The sequence below is a fragment of the Myiozetetes cayanensis genome, unplaced genomic scaffold (assembly GCF_022539395.1).
Source record: "Myiozetetes cayanensis isolate MyiCay16 unplaced genomic scaffold, myiCay2020 scf24, whole genome shotgun sequence".
Lineage (NCBI taxonomy): Eukaryota > Metazoa > Chordata > Aves > Passeriformes > Tyrannidae > Myiozetetes > Myiozetetes cayanensis.
Genome location: NW_026087456.1, coordinates 6775268 through 6791224, shown reverse-complemented (window position 1 = coordinate 6791224; position 15957 = coordinate 6775268). Strand labels below are relative to the sequence as shown.

The following is a 15957-nucleotide window of genomic DNA, read 5'->3' as shown; positions in this document are numbered from 1 at the left end:
CAAAACATATTGAATTCATTTAAAATATTAATATCCACAACTGGCTCTAAATCAAAAAGCATTACTCTAGACTTAGTGAGTTTTATTTCTGACAGTTCTTACTTTTAAAATATAGTCAAACATATTGGATATATTCACTTACTTTAAAATAGCAAATCAGTAACACAGGGATCGAAATAATCCCTTTTTCCTCATGTCCAAGACATTTCTTTATACGGAAGAAAACGCTTCATTTCTTTTCCCTCTAATGCAAAAAATAATGCTGTAAATGCACTTTGCGTGTCCCAACATGCTGTCATGTCGTTGAACTTTTAGATTCTGCAATTAGATAAATCAGGTTTCCTTAGTGAAGATCTAAAGCTGCAGGTACAACTTATCTTCACTTCACATGGGATGCTCATGGGAGCAGGAGATGCCTTGTTACACTGTTTTTCCCTGTTTTATTAAAGGTGTCCCTTCCAGTATGGCATTTGCAATTTGATTATTTGGTCTCAGGCCACCAAGGAGCCAGGAGGGATCATTTCTGGTTGTAGCTGTGCTGGATGCCCTTGGCAGGCCTCAGTGTTATCCCAATCCATCATCACTTTATCCTGGTATGTGCTGCAGTTACACATCTCACCTGCAGGATTTGACCCACACTGAGGCTTCACCCACAGTCTGTCCGGGTGGATTTTCCAGGAGTGTTAATGATTTAATGTTAATGTGTATCCTCTTCACAACCGGCTGTGGAGAGTGGGGCAAGAAAGGTCATTCTTGTTTAAACACATTTGTTTTGCCTTTCTTCTCAGAAACTTTAAATCAGAAGCTTCCTTACACAGAATGCCCAAACTGACAGCTTTAGGATGTGTAAGAAAGACAAAGTTAATTTAGTGCAAAAGATAAGACATTTCCTTGGGGAAGCACTAATACCAGGCCTATTACCCCTCAGTGTCATTTCAGATTAGTGTTCTGCAGAGAAAGGCATTCTAAATCTTTTTAATTGAAAAATGTTTGTCTTTCCCTCACTATTATAGGTTTCTGCCTAGAGGTTAAAGAGTTTTTAAATTATTTTTGAATTACATCCAATTTCTGGACAGTTTATCAAAAAAAAAAAGGAGGATGCAGTTTGTCTCTTGCTTTGTTAATTTATGTCAGACCAGAGAAAGGAGAAATATTCCCTTGGTGAGCCAAATGAAACAGTTACATAAAAAGATGATTAGAAATACAAAGCCTGGACATATCTGACTCGAGATTTGCAGCTGTCACAGACACATCCACCACATGTGGGAATACACGCCACAATTACGCATACAAAATGGGAGGATAATTATCCAAACACGGTGGGTGGAACAACGGTTGAGCCTAGAACTTTACTCAGTTTCTTCCTCCCTTTTTTCTGGCTGAAAGTTTGAAAAACATCAAAACCAATGGTTTTAATCCATGTAGGTTCATAAGCAATGAAATTACCTCAAGAAAATAGGAAAATGCAAATATCATTTTTACCTTTAGCATGTCCTGAGCAGGAACATTCAAAACTGGGATCTGGACTTGCTGAGTACTTGACCCATGAGAAGAAGATTTGCACGTGGCCTTGGACCAGCCTCCTTCTGTCCTAAAACTGAAGGAGGAGATTTGAAGCCAAGTCCTGGCTTGGAGTGGAGTAGGCACTATCTTTGGGTAACTGCACAGCTCACAGAATATTTGTGTATTAGGGTGGTTTGCCTTTTTTTTTCCCCCTTGAAACTCCTTCCCACCAACCGTATTCTTCCCACTTCTCTTCCTGCTTGTGTAATGGTTGCTCTGATCTTACTGAAGAAAAAATATTTTCCTTTTCTAATTCAGTGCTTAGCCATTGTTTTCCCAACCTCTAGTTCTCAAGAAATGTGATTTCTTTAAAAAAAAAAAAAAAAACAAAACAAAGAAAAAGGTCTAATTAAGCCATTTATCAAACTTTTCCAAGTGGGTAGAGTGACAAATTAGCCCTATCTTCCACCAGCCATCTGATGGATGGGAAGATAAAGATGCAGAGGCTGTTATTTTAGCTGGAAGCTCTCCACTATATCAATTGTTTGGCCCTGAGCCAAAAGACCCTACGAGATGACAAGGACAAATGAAGGTCCACCAAGTTTATGCAGCGTGAGGCCTGACATCAAAGGAATCTGTCCTTATTAGCAGTATCTCTCCGCCTTCCTCCTGGAAACAGCTCTCACTTGTTTTGTAAAAATATTTTAACTGAATCATTTCACTCTTTCAGTAAATGGAAAGAAAATCAGAACAGTAAATAAATTTGCACAGTAATGAATTGCTGACGAGTTCTGCTCTTCTCGACCGATATGCAGTGATTGTTACAACGCTACTTTTCAGTAATGTCCAGCAGGAGAGTTTAAGTCAGGTGGGCTGCAAATAAGTTTCCTTGGGAGCCTTTACTTTTATTGGTATTTACTTGGGAATTCTTGTTCCTAAGTATTCTCTCCCGGTGGTTTGAAGATACAGGGATTGGAGGGAGGTGGATATTGGGCCTAACACTGTTCTTACATGACAGGATGACCTTCGGTGTCTGTAACTTCCCTCTTTCTCCCTTCTCCCAAAGTTTTTTTTAATATGCACAGTTTTTACGTGTAGTGGGAAGCCTGTGTACAAGGTGGAATACAATTACTACCTGCCTGGAGAGCGGGAAGAGAGGATATAACAGCCAGGATGACTTCCAAGAAAAGCAAAATCAACAACCAAACAACAAAACCCTGTTCTGACACCTGATTAGAGAGGTTTGACTGAAAACAAGCCATTTCTGCAGATGCTCTATGTTAGCCTGAGCTAGAAGTAAAATCCATGTATTTTTCAAGGGAAAACTATTTGCAGGTTACTCTTGATGTCTCAGTTTTTATTACCTTTTTTTCCTGTGTGGAAATAGGACAGTATTCAAGTTACTGACAGAATGAGAAACTTTCGTATTGTTTTATCAAGCCCGACTGCAGCAGTTGTGTGAATAGCTCAGTATTCACACATCTGAGTTCATCCTTTCAACAAAACATTTTAATTAAGAACAATAATGCATTTAACCTCTCTAAGTCCCTAATGTGCTTCCTTGGCTGCTTATTTATAACGGGGTTGCTTAGGAACCAGATTGTCACTATGCCACCCCCCTGCAACACTTCGGAGGAAACTGCAAATAAACAAACTGCACTGGTTGAAGTTTTCCACTCAGGACTGTGTTTTTCCAATAAAAATGAATTGTAAGTATTGTGGCAACATGCAATTAAGTGTTCAGACCTAACTGTGTCAAACTCAGGAAGGGAACTCCTTGAACAAAGAAGCTTAAATGCAATTTGGCTGGAAATGAAATGGCAAAAAAAATAAAATAAAAAAAAATCAGCAGTGCAGTTGCCAACGAACCAAAGTTATAATTCCCAGCATGGTCATTGTCTGGCTGCCCTGGCATTCTGAGATTATTTAGGAGACAGTAATTCATTGCCTCAAGAGACAGGTAAAACAGCTCCTCTCTCAGTCACTCAGCTTGGCTTAGGGGGGTAGTGGCTACAGCTCAATCCTATTTAGCCTTTCTTCAATAAAAGAAAGGATTTTCCTTTTCTTTAAATATGGCTCCAATTACTGAATATAGCAAACTCATTCAGAACTACAAGCTCCAGGTTTTTCAAAGGCTCCCGGATTTCTCAAACAGTTTAGCAAATAAAGTTAAGAAATCTTGTTCTGTAATTTACACTTTATGACATGATTCAATGAAAGACCTTAAAATAGGGTTCACTTCAAAATCAATAATAATCAGAAACTTATTCCACCCTGCACTTGTCTTTTATTTGCCAGATGACCAGTTTGCTTCACTTCCTTTCCACAACTTTAGCAAATACAGCCAGTCTGTACATGTGCAGGTCATGCCTGCAACCAAAAACTTCAGAAGTGATCCCCAACTTAAAATATAAACTCATCTTTCATTTATGTTTTAAGATAATGCTTAATTCAGTTATGGCTGAGGAATAACTCACAAAATGTGGGATCTGGTTTTCACTTCTCCTGATTTTTTAGTTCTTCTAAATCATATTATGTCCGTTTTCATTATGTTGGGAACAGCTTCTGATTTGAAGATGACTTTCACAAGAGTATTAAGAGAGATTTTGCTCACTAAATGATACATGAAGGGAGTAATGATTTCAGAGCTGGGTGTCCTATTTTAGCTATTTCCACTATCAGGAAACGATGGGTTGACCTACTTGTGTGTTCCAAAAATAGTCAAGGATCTTTAAACAAAATCAATCTCATTGAGCTAAGCGGAAATGGAGAGGTGGAATGTGCAGGACCCCGTTAGGTGCCCATCCCGGCACTGGAGCAGCAAATCCCATCACTCACAGCACACCCACGGTGGGGGGTTCCCAACACAACTTGGGCATCGTTGAGAGTCTCAAAAGCTTGTTTTAAAAACTGTCACTCAAGCTCTAGACCAAACAACTCCAGTGAGGATTTTGGTGGGCATCACTCTGTGGGCTTGAAGATACAGACCCCAGGAAACCTGGGTAACTCCTACCAAAAAGTCTGAACTTAGAGCATTCCAGCAGCTGCAGAGATTGGATCCTTGCTTTATTTAAAACTCAGTGTTTTGCATCTATGGTTGGCCAGTCACTGCTGCTGCTCTGTTTAAACCTTTTGACTCTCTCTGTCATTGCAGCCATCGCTGGAATTCTGTGATTACATTTATTGTTTCTCACTGATTGTGTAAGATTTGCTGTTACCCTCAGGACAATATCAGCTGCTCTGCACTGAACTAACTATTTTGTGCACCAAGCCCTGTGTGCCCCTGAGATACAGTTCACTCTTAGAATGCTCAGCTGAGAGTCTCAGAGCCTTTACAGAGCGTGGTCACTTCACTAGGTGGCAGTGCAGAGAAATATTACTTTATATAAATCTCTTTTTAATGAGAGAGGGAAACATCCCAGCAAGTACTGCAGCTTGTCAGTGCTACCTGTGTTAACAGCAGATCACAAGCCACCAACGTGCTCACCCACATGAGTCTGGGGACTGCTGCCCAGTTAAATCTCCATGCCAACGTCTGGGAAAGCATGGATGCTCTTTCTCCCAGCAACTGTTGGGAGAATTTGATGTCCCTTGCAGATGACTCAAGAAACAAAGCGTAATTTTTCAGACTCCTGACAAAACTCCAAGATTAAGTCCTTTAAGCAGTAAATTCTATAGCTTCTAAGGTTCAAAACCTTCAAAAATTCAGTCTTTTGCATACAGAGAACTGAAGCCTGCCTGTCTTTAGAAATTAATACACCTGAACAAAACTAACACAAAAATGGAGTGGATGATTTCACCCAAGAGCATTGCTTCAATTCAAACATTATCAGTAAAATTCTCTAGAAACAGTGGAACTGTCTGGCTTTATTTAGAATGTTCACAAAACACAAATTATCACTTAGCACAATAAGGAGACAATAAAAAGTTTGGTTTCTTCTAGCATCAGATGTAAAAAAATATTTTCTCTGGTTTTTTCCTTGCTTTGGAAGAAATATAAAGAAATCAATTCACTGTTTAAATCACACTTCCCTATGCTGTTCTTGCCTTTATCTTAACAGTGTCCAAGACCTTCCCCTCAGGGAGTGATACATTGTCCTCTGGCATTCAGCTGCTCCCTCACCAAACTGTTTGCAATAGCAAGCAGAGATCCAGGATATTGCAAGTGCTGATAAAAAACAAACCCAGTTCTGTTGCAAGTGACTTCTTGACTTCTGCCTGCTAAGCACAATTCAAAGGCTTGAACTTTTCAAGGCATAATTCCCTCTATTTATTTTTGTGCAAATATCAGCAGATGAGAAACAACTCCTTATGGCATTCATTGTGTGGGATTTTCCTTACTTTTCCTGTCCACTGGCCACTGAGAAACAGGAATATGTGGAGGTGCAAAGCCCCAGGGTTTCGTTAGTGACACAGTGGGTTGGATTCTCTGCCTCTCACACGTGACTCTGCTCAAACAAACACACACAATACACAGGGCTGGCAGAGAAAGTGCAACTTGTTGCCTAAACCAGCCTGATGAAAAATAAACAACTGCTCCTCAAAGCATCAAGACAAAGGTAAAAATAAGGAGTAGATTGTGTAGATTTCTAGGTTAAAAATACACTTGAAGTCAGTTGGGTGGATTCCCCCAGATTTTGATGCTGTGAATAAATAGCTAAAATTTGATAGAATTGTGGAACTAATTACATTCAGCAGAAACACAAACCTGACAAAACAGCGATGCGACTTGTGCTCACTCCAACCCCAGTTACAGGGAAGTAATTTTATTTTCTCATTAACATGAGAGAGCTTCATGCTGGATGCTCTGGATGACACTCATGCCACAGGACAGTCAGGTACCCTGGGAAGAAGCCAGAATTCCTCTCTAACAGCCAAAATACTGCCAAAACAGCCCTTCTAGTTTATTTATTGCACTCATCCAGTTCTTCTTTTTAAACTGTTCATTTACCCTTACAGGGGAAAGATCTCAACTGCAAAATAAAGAGAACTGTTACACCTTGTCCTTCCCCCTTTCTCCCAAGCACACTCATAAATCACAGCGCTGTGGATTTCCCTGGGAGCTGTGCCATCCTGTTAGTTTTAATTAAGTAGCCTTAAAGTAAGTGGCCAATCAATACTGATTCATGGGGGCCTCACTGCAATAACTCATCGCGGTGTCTCGGGGCGTTACTGATGTGAATATAATACCTTGGCTTGCTCTGCCCACACTCGTGGCAGGTGAAGATCAAGAGTGAGTTCTAAGAGCTGTTTTCTCCTCTGTAGTAAACATCTGACTGAACACAGAGCAGAATCCCTCTTCAAAACTGCACAAGGATTTCCCAGTCTACTTAGCTTGCATTTAATTCCTCTGCACAGCGCTTGAGTTTTGTACTACCACCCAAAAGGTCATGACCTGCATTTCCTGAGGTTTAGAAGGAAAACTCCCATGATGGAGACTGGTGAGTCACCATCTGACCATAACCTGCACAGGGAGGACTCAAAATTGCAGTATAATAAAGATCCATCATTAAAATTAGACTGCTCCCTTCAAAATATACCTGTGTACAATCAATCAAATGCTTTTATTAGGTTGATTGGTGCTTGCATACCAAAATCTAAATTAAATTTATCTCACAAACATGCTGTGACTTCCTAGGACTTCAAGCATGTTTCTCTCCTCTCTAAAGGAGAGGAAGGGTTTAATTGAGCTGTGTCTGTAGGTAATTTTTGCCACCACCTAATTAGGTGATTAGGGCCACGAAGACTATAATCTATTTTAAAGCCTCTCAGTTATCAGCTGATAGGTGTACAAGCTATTTTTATCCCCCACCAGGCCACCCAAAGACTGCTGAAATTTGAAGCTCTAATTTAAAACTACTGCACATTTTTACAGGAAATTATACTATGCCTTGATGGGGTTCAGAAGCTTAAATAACAGTGAAAGGGAGCTGAAGACAGAGTGCCAGTTTACAAACTAAACTCAAGTTTTACACCTCAGTAAATCCCTGACCAAAGTGGATTATAATATAAAACCCTGACAGACACGTAGTTACAACATAAGCAGTGGAAGAAGGCAGTATTTTTATTATCAATCCCAAAGCAGTTCTCTCTCAGAAACATATTTCATCTCACAGCCTCCCATTCCAGCTCACATTGGTATTACCTTTTCTAGCTACTGTTTGAAAATCAAATATTTGAGTTAGGGATATACAGAGCTTATTTAACTTCTCTGCTACCTTTTCCTTTCGCCAGCAGTGAAAATTTGCAGTGCTCTGCTGTTTGCTGTGGGCCCTAGATGGGAGTTTTCAGCTTGCACAGTCACACTCTTTATGTTTACTGTACAAAACACTTATAACAGTAAGTGGGAATGAAAAGCCATAATTTTTGTGGAATTGAATGAATTGTACAAATTTTGCTTCTGAATTGCTCTGGAAACTTGAAATTGTTACATAATTAAGAAGGCCATTCAGATGTCTTTCCAGCCTTTCATTTTCTGCCTTTGATGCATTTGCCACCGGGGTTTTCACAGAATATTCATCTTTCCATATGGTTTCATTTACATTTCTAACACAGGAGACCCAGTTTGCCATCGTGTGTAGCTCAGGTCTCAATTGTGGGTCACATCTGAGGAGGGGACATCCAGCAAATGAACAATTCCAGCACCTCTGTGGTGAGCCCTGCTCAATAATTGCTGCAGTAGCTGCATTCTGCTCTACAGATGTTGGTAATTTGCTATTGAAAACCACCGGTATCAAACTGTCAGAGGCAAGAAATGGCTTTAATTATTTCCTCCCTGGAGCAGCAATAGCCATTACTTGAGCACTGCCAAAGCTGGAATGTGTTTGTGAGGGTGATTTCTCAGCACATTCAGTGCAGGAAGCCTACCTGCACTTGCCAGCCCTCTGCTCCCTCGTCCTGGAAAAACTGGGCTGGATCATCCGGAGATCACCACCGCCAACTTTCAGGATTTTCCCCAACCACTGAAGACTAACTTTTGGTTTTCTGCTTCACTGAGTCCTGAAAACAGAAAATAAATCAGACAGAAAGCTCTTGGAAATAACAATACAAGAAAAATATAATCTGGAAGAGAATAATGAAATAAAAATCTCAGAAGCTACAGAAAATTTGGTGGAAAACTGTACTGATATAGAAGGTAAGGTCAACAGGGCCACTGCAGCACTGCCCAGGTTATTATCCCTCCTTACAGCAATGGGCATAAATAAAACCACAGTCAAAACCACACAGCTTAAAAAACCATACATAAACATTCAAGAGCAGGTCCAAACACTTTTAACATTTTACAGCAATTTCAACATTATTCTCTGTCCTTCATCAAATAGATCCAAAACCCAGAAAAATTAAGAACTGATGTTAATGTGAACGTTCCCATTGAAGGGCTCTGTGTTGCTTCAGAAGGGTGGAAGGTTGGGAGAAGCAAAACAGGCCTTATAAAAAAAGGAGAAACACTATAAGGAAAACTGGTGTAATGAAATACACTGGAGTCCCTTTGGAAATACCTGCCAGTTTAAAAGCCTTTGAATGAGGAAGAACTCACCTCCAGGTTGTGCAGCACTATTACTAATGATTTACCTAATGTTTTTAAGTATCTATAATAATTTATCTCATGTTTTTCAGTACCAGCAAGGAAGAGGTCAAAGAACATTTAAACTACAGCCCAATTTACTTGATTTTTTTATTCCTTTGCTTTTTAGGTCAGCAATAACATTTAAAAATCTAGAGGAAAAAACCCAAACCAAAACCGTTCCTACTTTAAAACAAGAAGCTCAGAAAAGAGAGAAGGAAAACAGGTTTTCTTTGCAGCCCAGTGAAGGCGGTTCTGCTGAGTTGGTCATTGAGAATTTTTCCAAGCAAGCTCGTACAATGAATATCTCTGTGTTATCACAGCAGCGCTAACAAACACCGCGTGTCAGTAGCAAAGGCTGATGGCTGTTAATGAAGGAGATTCCAATACTGGTTAGTAGAGGCTGGTGATCCATAGCTGTTGGAGTTGTGCTGTTATCCCTCGTGACAGACAGGAGTATAAGTAACCAGGAGTTGTGGAATGCTGTCCGGTGTCTGTGCAGGGGCAGGAATTACCCTGGGTACAGAGGCACAGCCTGTGTGTGTGGCAGAGCTTTAACCACGATGCTCATCTCCACGGACAGAGTTTGGTGTCAGCCACGTCCAACCCCCAGCTGGAACCACTTTGGAGATTTGTCAGGAACGACAAGATTTGATGAATGGAGATGAACGATTAAAATATTTCAGCCTTTCTAAGTCCTCACACAACATGATGGCAAATAAGCGTTCAAAGAGATTTATTTTTGTTCCTAACAGCTGGATATCCAGAGCCTGCCGTTCCTGAGGGAGTCCCAGAGACCTACTTGATGATGGGAGTGTTTCACAGCTGGAAGAGACTCGGATTGTTAAACAATGCCTTGAGCTGTAACACATTTTAGTGACCAGACTCCTAAAACCCCAAGGTCTCTAATTGCCTGCAGGCACCTTTGTTATCACTGGAAACCCTGAGCTCCCATCTTCTAACATGGGCCCGTGTCTTAAACATGCAATTCAATTATAAGGAAATGATTCCAGAAAACCAAGACTAACCCAACCCACACCTTTGCACCCCATTTTCATGCTGTCACAGGGGCAGGAGGGCTGGGGATGAACATCCTCCTTACATGGGAAAAATGGTGTGAGAATTAATTTGTTTTCCTACCTACAGGCAATATTTATTTACAAGGCAGTTGCTCAATTACAAACATTTCCATTTTGAATTTGAATAGAAATTAAACCTGGGCAATGGCAGAGGAACAATTTGTGAAGTCGTGATGACTAAAGTAGAGCTTTTGTCAAATGTTTTCTGAGCCACGTGCACGTTTAAAAATCGCTTTGAATCTCTCATCAAAGATTTAATTAGGGGCTCTGTGGTGATCTGGATTACCAGGCCCTGATTATTTCTGCAAAACGTGCCACATTAACTTACACGTGATGGAGTTGCAGATTTAAATAGCTTTCAAGTATTATAATTAAAATTAAATAACCATAAACAAAATTAATGAATAACATTTTCTGGTTCGTATCCCCAGTTTTTAGGGAATTTATTCACTGGCTGATTAGAATGCCAAAAGGAGTCATTCTCCATCATGCAATCGGAATAACTCTACAAAGTTCCAGTACTGCCTTGAAATTAAAAAAACCTTTATGAGTGCCTCACTTTTATAGAAGATAAATACATTAATATCCTTCTTTAGAAGGACCCCCCCAAAAAATCTTCAGTAAATGTGGCATCTTTCTAAAATTTCTCAAAAAAATATTTTGAAAATATTTCCTGAATTTCTTGTTTACTTTGGTTTTAATTCTGTGCCATTTTGGGGAATATTGTTCACATTAAATGCGTTTGCCTGAATAAGTATTATTCTGAAAATCTAATTATATTCCTATTTCAAGCAGTCAGTGACAACAGTAAAATTAATGTACAAAAGAAATAGCTACAACTCCCCTGGAAAATTTATCTTTTTTAAGAGCATTGTACCTCACTGCCACGTGATAAAACCTGGTGTGACACTTTGGGCCAAGATGAAGCAGCATTTTACATGACAATAATGTGTTACTCTTACCCTGTTTTGACATTTTTAGGGCCATGCACGTTTTTGGTTAGTCATTTTGAGTGAGCATCCTGCTGTCTTGCCTCAGCACCTTGTCACAAAACAATTCCAAGTTCTGCTTTGACATTTCCTTCCCCAGAAATACAGATTATGTGGGATGCCTGACTTACTGTACAAAGGCTAAATTGCTCACATAGTGCCAGTCAGTTCCCAGGCATCCACTGCATTTTAAAGGCAGAAAAATTCAATAAGTTTGAATTACAAAAAAATGCTACTAATGACAATTTTGAAGCCATTAGTTCTCCTGTATCACTGTGCCAGGAACCAAACTCCTGGTACTGTGCATGTTCACAGGTGAAGAGAAACTGAGGAAATATGGAGAAACTTCAGCTCTGAAGGCGGGTGACATCAGCGTGTAAGAACTACCCAAGCAAAATAATCAAGAATCAAAAACTTTCCCAAGAGACTGACACACAAAGCTGCTCAAAACTGACTCCCCCTCCTTTGCAAGCCCTCGACTTCCCTAAGAATGAAAACCAAAAAAAGCTTCACCCCTTTAGAGGTGGAGAAATGGGGGAGCTTCTCTTCCCTGTGGGGGCCTCACTCCTGCAACTGCTGGTGTTGAGGTGGCTCTTCCCCTCAAGTGGTTAAGTGGAAATAGGTGTAGATGATGATGAATTTAATTACCACCTGAAGCTCAGATGGGATCAGGCCTATAGGGAAGCAGATTTCAGTGTGTCCTCAGCTGTGGAATGAGAGACAGGTGCAGGCTTAAAAAAAAAAAAAGGCCAGTTCTAATCACTCCTCTTCAATGCAGCTGCTTTAACAAGAGCACAGAGGGCTTTTTTGGACCACGCTTGGAAAATGGGAATTTCCATCTTTTTGTTCCTAAAGCACTGTGCAGAAAGGTCACTGGTGCTGGCAGTGGCTAATCTGTGACATCTGAGCAGCCCCTTAATGGGGTGAATTGCCTGTATAAATAGCCCCAGCAGCACTCCCAGCCCAGGATCCGCTCAGAAATGCTTTCATTCATTTCCTGTTACCGGGTTGGTCTTCCAGTGCCTCTGGATAACTTCCTGGCAGCTCAGTCAAACCCCATGTGCAGAGTGGCATTTCCACAGTTGTGCCTTTGATTCGCAAGCCAGCACTTGATGCCTGGTATTGATCATATTCAGCCACCTCCCTCGGCAGGACCTGCCTGCAGACCCTTCCTGGTGCGATCTGGCCTGACCCCAGGACACCAGCAGTGGCATCAGGAGACCAGCAGTGGCATCAGTGCCTCCTGTCCACCATCTGCTCACTGTTCCCTTTGTGTTTACCAGTCCAGGGAGTCCTCACCCTGTGTGGAAGGACTCTGTGCCCTTCCTCCTCTGGATGATACAAATATGTTGCTCCCTCACTTCCCAGTGTACATTTATGGCTCTTCACTCCTAAAGGATTTGCTATTCAGTAGCATTTGAGTGACCAACAAACACTGATTCCAAAAAGCCTGTGCAGTTGTTTGGTAATTTGGCTTTAAATACAGTCGTCACAGTGAGATTTATAATCACAAGATTCCTTTCCTAAGGGCAGTTGCAGAAAGAGGAGTTTGAGCAGCAGAACCCAAAATTCAGGTGGCAAACCTCAGAGTAGAGTCTTCTTTGCCACAAGGCTCTAATACCAGGATTATGAGCTCAGTTCTCCTGATACCTACAAAAGTTCTGATAAGTGTAACTAAACTCATTGACTCCCTTGATGGAGAACAACCTGCCTGTACTCCATCTGTTTGCAACAAGACCCTTAGTCCCTGTGTAAGCAGAGGGAAAAGGGATGGGTTGGTGTTGGTTGTTTTTTTTTTTTTTTATTGCACATTCATGAAGATTTTGAAAGGAGGAAACCAAGCAAGCCAAAATTAAATGTAATTTTCTCTTTTTCCCTAAAGACTCGGTCTGGATGGATGCCAAACCACATTTCGGAGGGGTGAGAAAGGCCCAACATCTGCTTCTGGTGTAACTGTTTGTATCTTCACTCTAAGAAAATTAGGTTTGAAATAATCTCAAATTGTCTGACACCTGTATCCTATTAGAAGTGACACATGGAAACACCTTCAGCGCACTGAATTTAGCACCGTGTCAACAGTTTGAAGTTAACAGGGGAAAAAAAGGGTAAAACTCATTGCTTCCCAGTTCCTGCTGACACAGAGCTTGTGTCATTGCAGGATCGATCCATAAATGTAATGGGCTTTGAAGCAGGAATTGTAATGTGTCCCTGGCTCTACTGCAATTCCATTCAGTGTGCTTCCCAAGGTGACTGCAGGATTCTGAGCTCAGTGCAGGCTCACCTGAGGGCTGGCTGCCAGCACGTGGGACACGGACACAGCAAGTCCAGGGACATTTTTTCCCTCAAGTTCAGCTCAAGTAACTCGTAGTTTATGGGACTAGTGAGTAGGTCACATTTGTCCCAAGAAAGGGAGTCAAATTCCTGTAAGAGAAGACAAATCCTGCCCAGCACAGAGGTTTATCGGGTTTGGGACACAGACTAAAACCAAAAGAATTCTGAAGTCACACAACTGGTTTTGCTGTATTGCCTATGCAGGCGCTGAAGGGATTGATTTTAAACTCTCTTCCCAAACCTGTGTAACCTCCCACTTGCAAATTCCTCACTTTTAGGAACAGCTCTGGTCGTCTTTTCCCAGATAACACACTGACAGTAAGACCCAAGTTATTCTGAGAAGGACATTGGTTAAAATTCATAAAACTTTATGACTTCTATAAAATTTATACTACCTAAAAATACACTATCCATTACAAAGACAAATGTCTCCCCATTAATTTTTAAACATGTTCCTTTGAGAACTTTTGAGAGACTGTTTTTTACTGTTAGTCTGAGAGTAAGGGAAACTGTTTATTTTTAAAGAGTATTGTTTTCCAGCAGATCTGCATCTTCAAGGAGCAATGTCTGGAGTCAAGGAAACAGGACACACTGAATTTTAACATGAATTGGGGCACACTAGTGACAAATCTGGTCAAAATAGGAAAATGGCAATAATAGAAAGACACTGATCCATTTTCTACAAATTAAAAAGCAAGCAGGACCCTGTAACAAGAAAGAATGCCAAGTACAAGTTTAGGCTTTCTTTAACCCCAGGACCAGCCAAGTGAACTTCCTGAACAGTGTGGCACTAGTGACACTAAAAAAAAAAAGATAATACATAATATTTTACAGGCACCCATGAGCTGGAAAATATAATGGAAAACTTGCAGCATCTGTTTGGTGGAATATATTCTAAGGGTACTTTAGAGAAATTTCAAGCCTACTTATATTTGTTATTAACATAAAGTGGAGTCCCTTGTAAATTACTCGTTCAACAAGACATACACTGCTAAAGTCAAAGTCTCCTAAAATGCTTTAAAATCTAGTATTGACTGTTTTCTTACCTCATGCATGAAAACTGCCTTATAACTTCATCCATAGATGGCCCCAATGCATAAAAACACAACAGAGGAGAAGAATTTTCTGTCAAGCTGAAACAAGTTCCCTCCCCTCGGTACCACTTAATGCTTCCTGATTTATGGAAATGTTATTCGGTTCATCTTCCTAAAAATTCACTGGATTGGAAAAATAAAAGGGTTGTTCACGTTACACTTTCAGTGGAAAATGTTTATGACAATATGATTATGGAGAAAAGTGCAAGCAGACCAAAAACATCATAATACATAAACGGGCATTTTCAATGCTATCTGTCTGACTGGTTTGTTCTGATTTGCTTTCTGAAAAACTCAAATTAAAACAACTGATCCTATTCACTGACTCAGGAAACTCCTGGTGTTGCTCAGGGCAATGCAAGTTGAGTCCCAGTTGAGTTGGAATTCCAAGCCTGGTTCCCCGAGTTCATGTGGAGACTGAGCCATGCTCTGCCAGCCCAGCGCGTGCTCAGCATTCTCACAACACACTCACAGTGTGTTTGTCTGGCAGAAGTTACTCAGCAATTTTGAGCAGCTTGACCACAATGTGTTATCACCAGCAGAGAATTTTTTCTCCACCGAACATGCAAATGCAACTTTTTCTGGGAAAATGTGGTCGTGTTGCTTTCAGACGCAATTTGAGGGCAGATTGCTCATATGCTGACAATATGAGCAAATATTGATGCTGGTGTTGTTTGGAGAGCAGTCCCATAACATGCTGCATCTATCAAACAATTACCTTGTCAGTAGCTCTTTAAAGTCTGGAAATATGGATGTGCACAAGCAGCTCTGTTGATCCATGTCATTCTCCACGCCAATAACTTGCAGCTGGAAACCAACAACCTAATTTGTACCTTCTTGGGCCATGACATGTTCTGACAATTTATTGTGCACAGGAAATCCAGACTTAGGAAAATAGTTTTTTGCTGATTCTCTGTGCTTCTGGAAGATTTTTATTGCACTCTAAACCAGAGATTGCATCCCATAATGTTGAAATTATTCTGAATTTGGTTACTGGTTTGTGCTGACGCAGGACTGAACTTCATTTCAGCACATACTCTTCCTGACATAGGAGGGCTAGTTCTTAATTATGGTCATATAGAAAATCTTCATCATGCTCACCACAGTGAAGTAATTAAATAGATGAGCAAGAGAAATTCATTGGTTGCATCAAACTTATTCCTTCACTTCTATTCTTGTCTTTTTTAAATGACAACTATTTGGAACAAGGATCCTGCTCCTCAGTAACAAAACAGCCAACATTAACTTGTCACTCTGGTAGGAAGAATAACAGTCAAAATGCTGGGAACCACATCATGTCATTTGCTCTGGTATGGTGTGTTTGGATAGCAACTGTGAAGTTGCCATTTTTTACAGCTTTTGAGGATTTATGAAGAAAACCCCCACTAGTGACTTGC

General features: G+C 40.5%; 1 long non-coding RNA gene across 2 annotated transcripts in view; it reads right to left on the bottom strand.

Moving 5' to 3' along the window:
• Positions 1-339: 339 nt before the first annotated feature.
• LOC126642708 (uncharacterized) overlaps positions 340-15957 on the bottom strand; it is a 70465-nt gene continuing 54847 nt past the window's right edge. Inside the window, exons 8-11 of one of the 2 annotated variants that reach the window (XR_007629507.1) lie at positions 15279-15367; positions 14513-14683; positions 8371-8502; positions 340-723 (exon numbers count right to left, since the gene is read on the bottom strand). This is a non-coding gene — a long non-coding RNA (uncharacterized LOC126642708). The remainder of the gene's footprint in view (positions 724-8370; positions 8503-14512; positions 14684-15278; positions 15368-15957) is intronic. The other variant, XR_007629508.1, reaches the window with a different exon arrangement.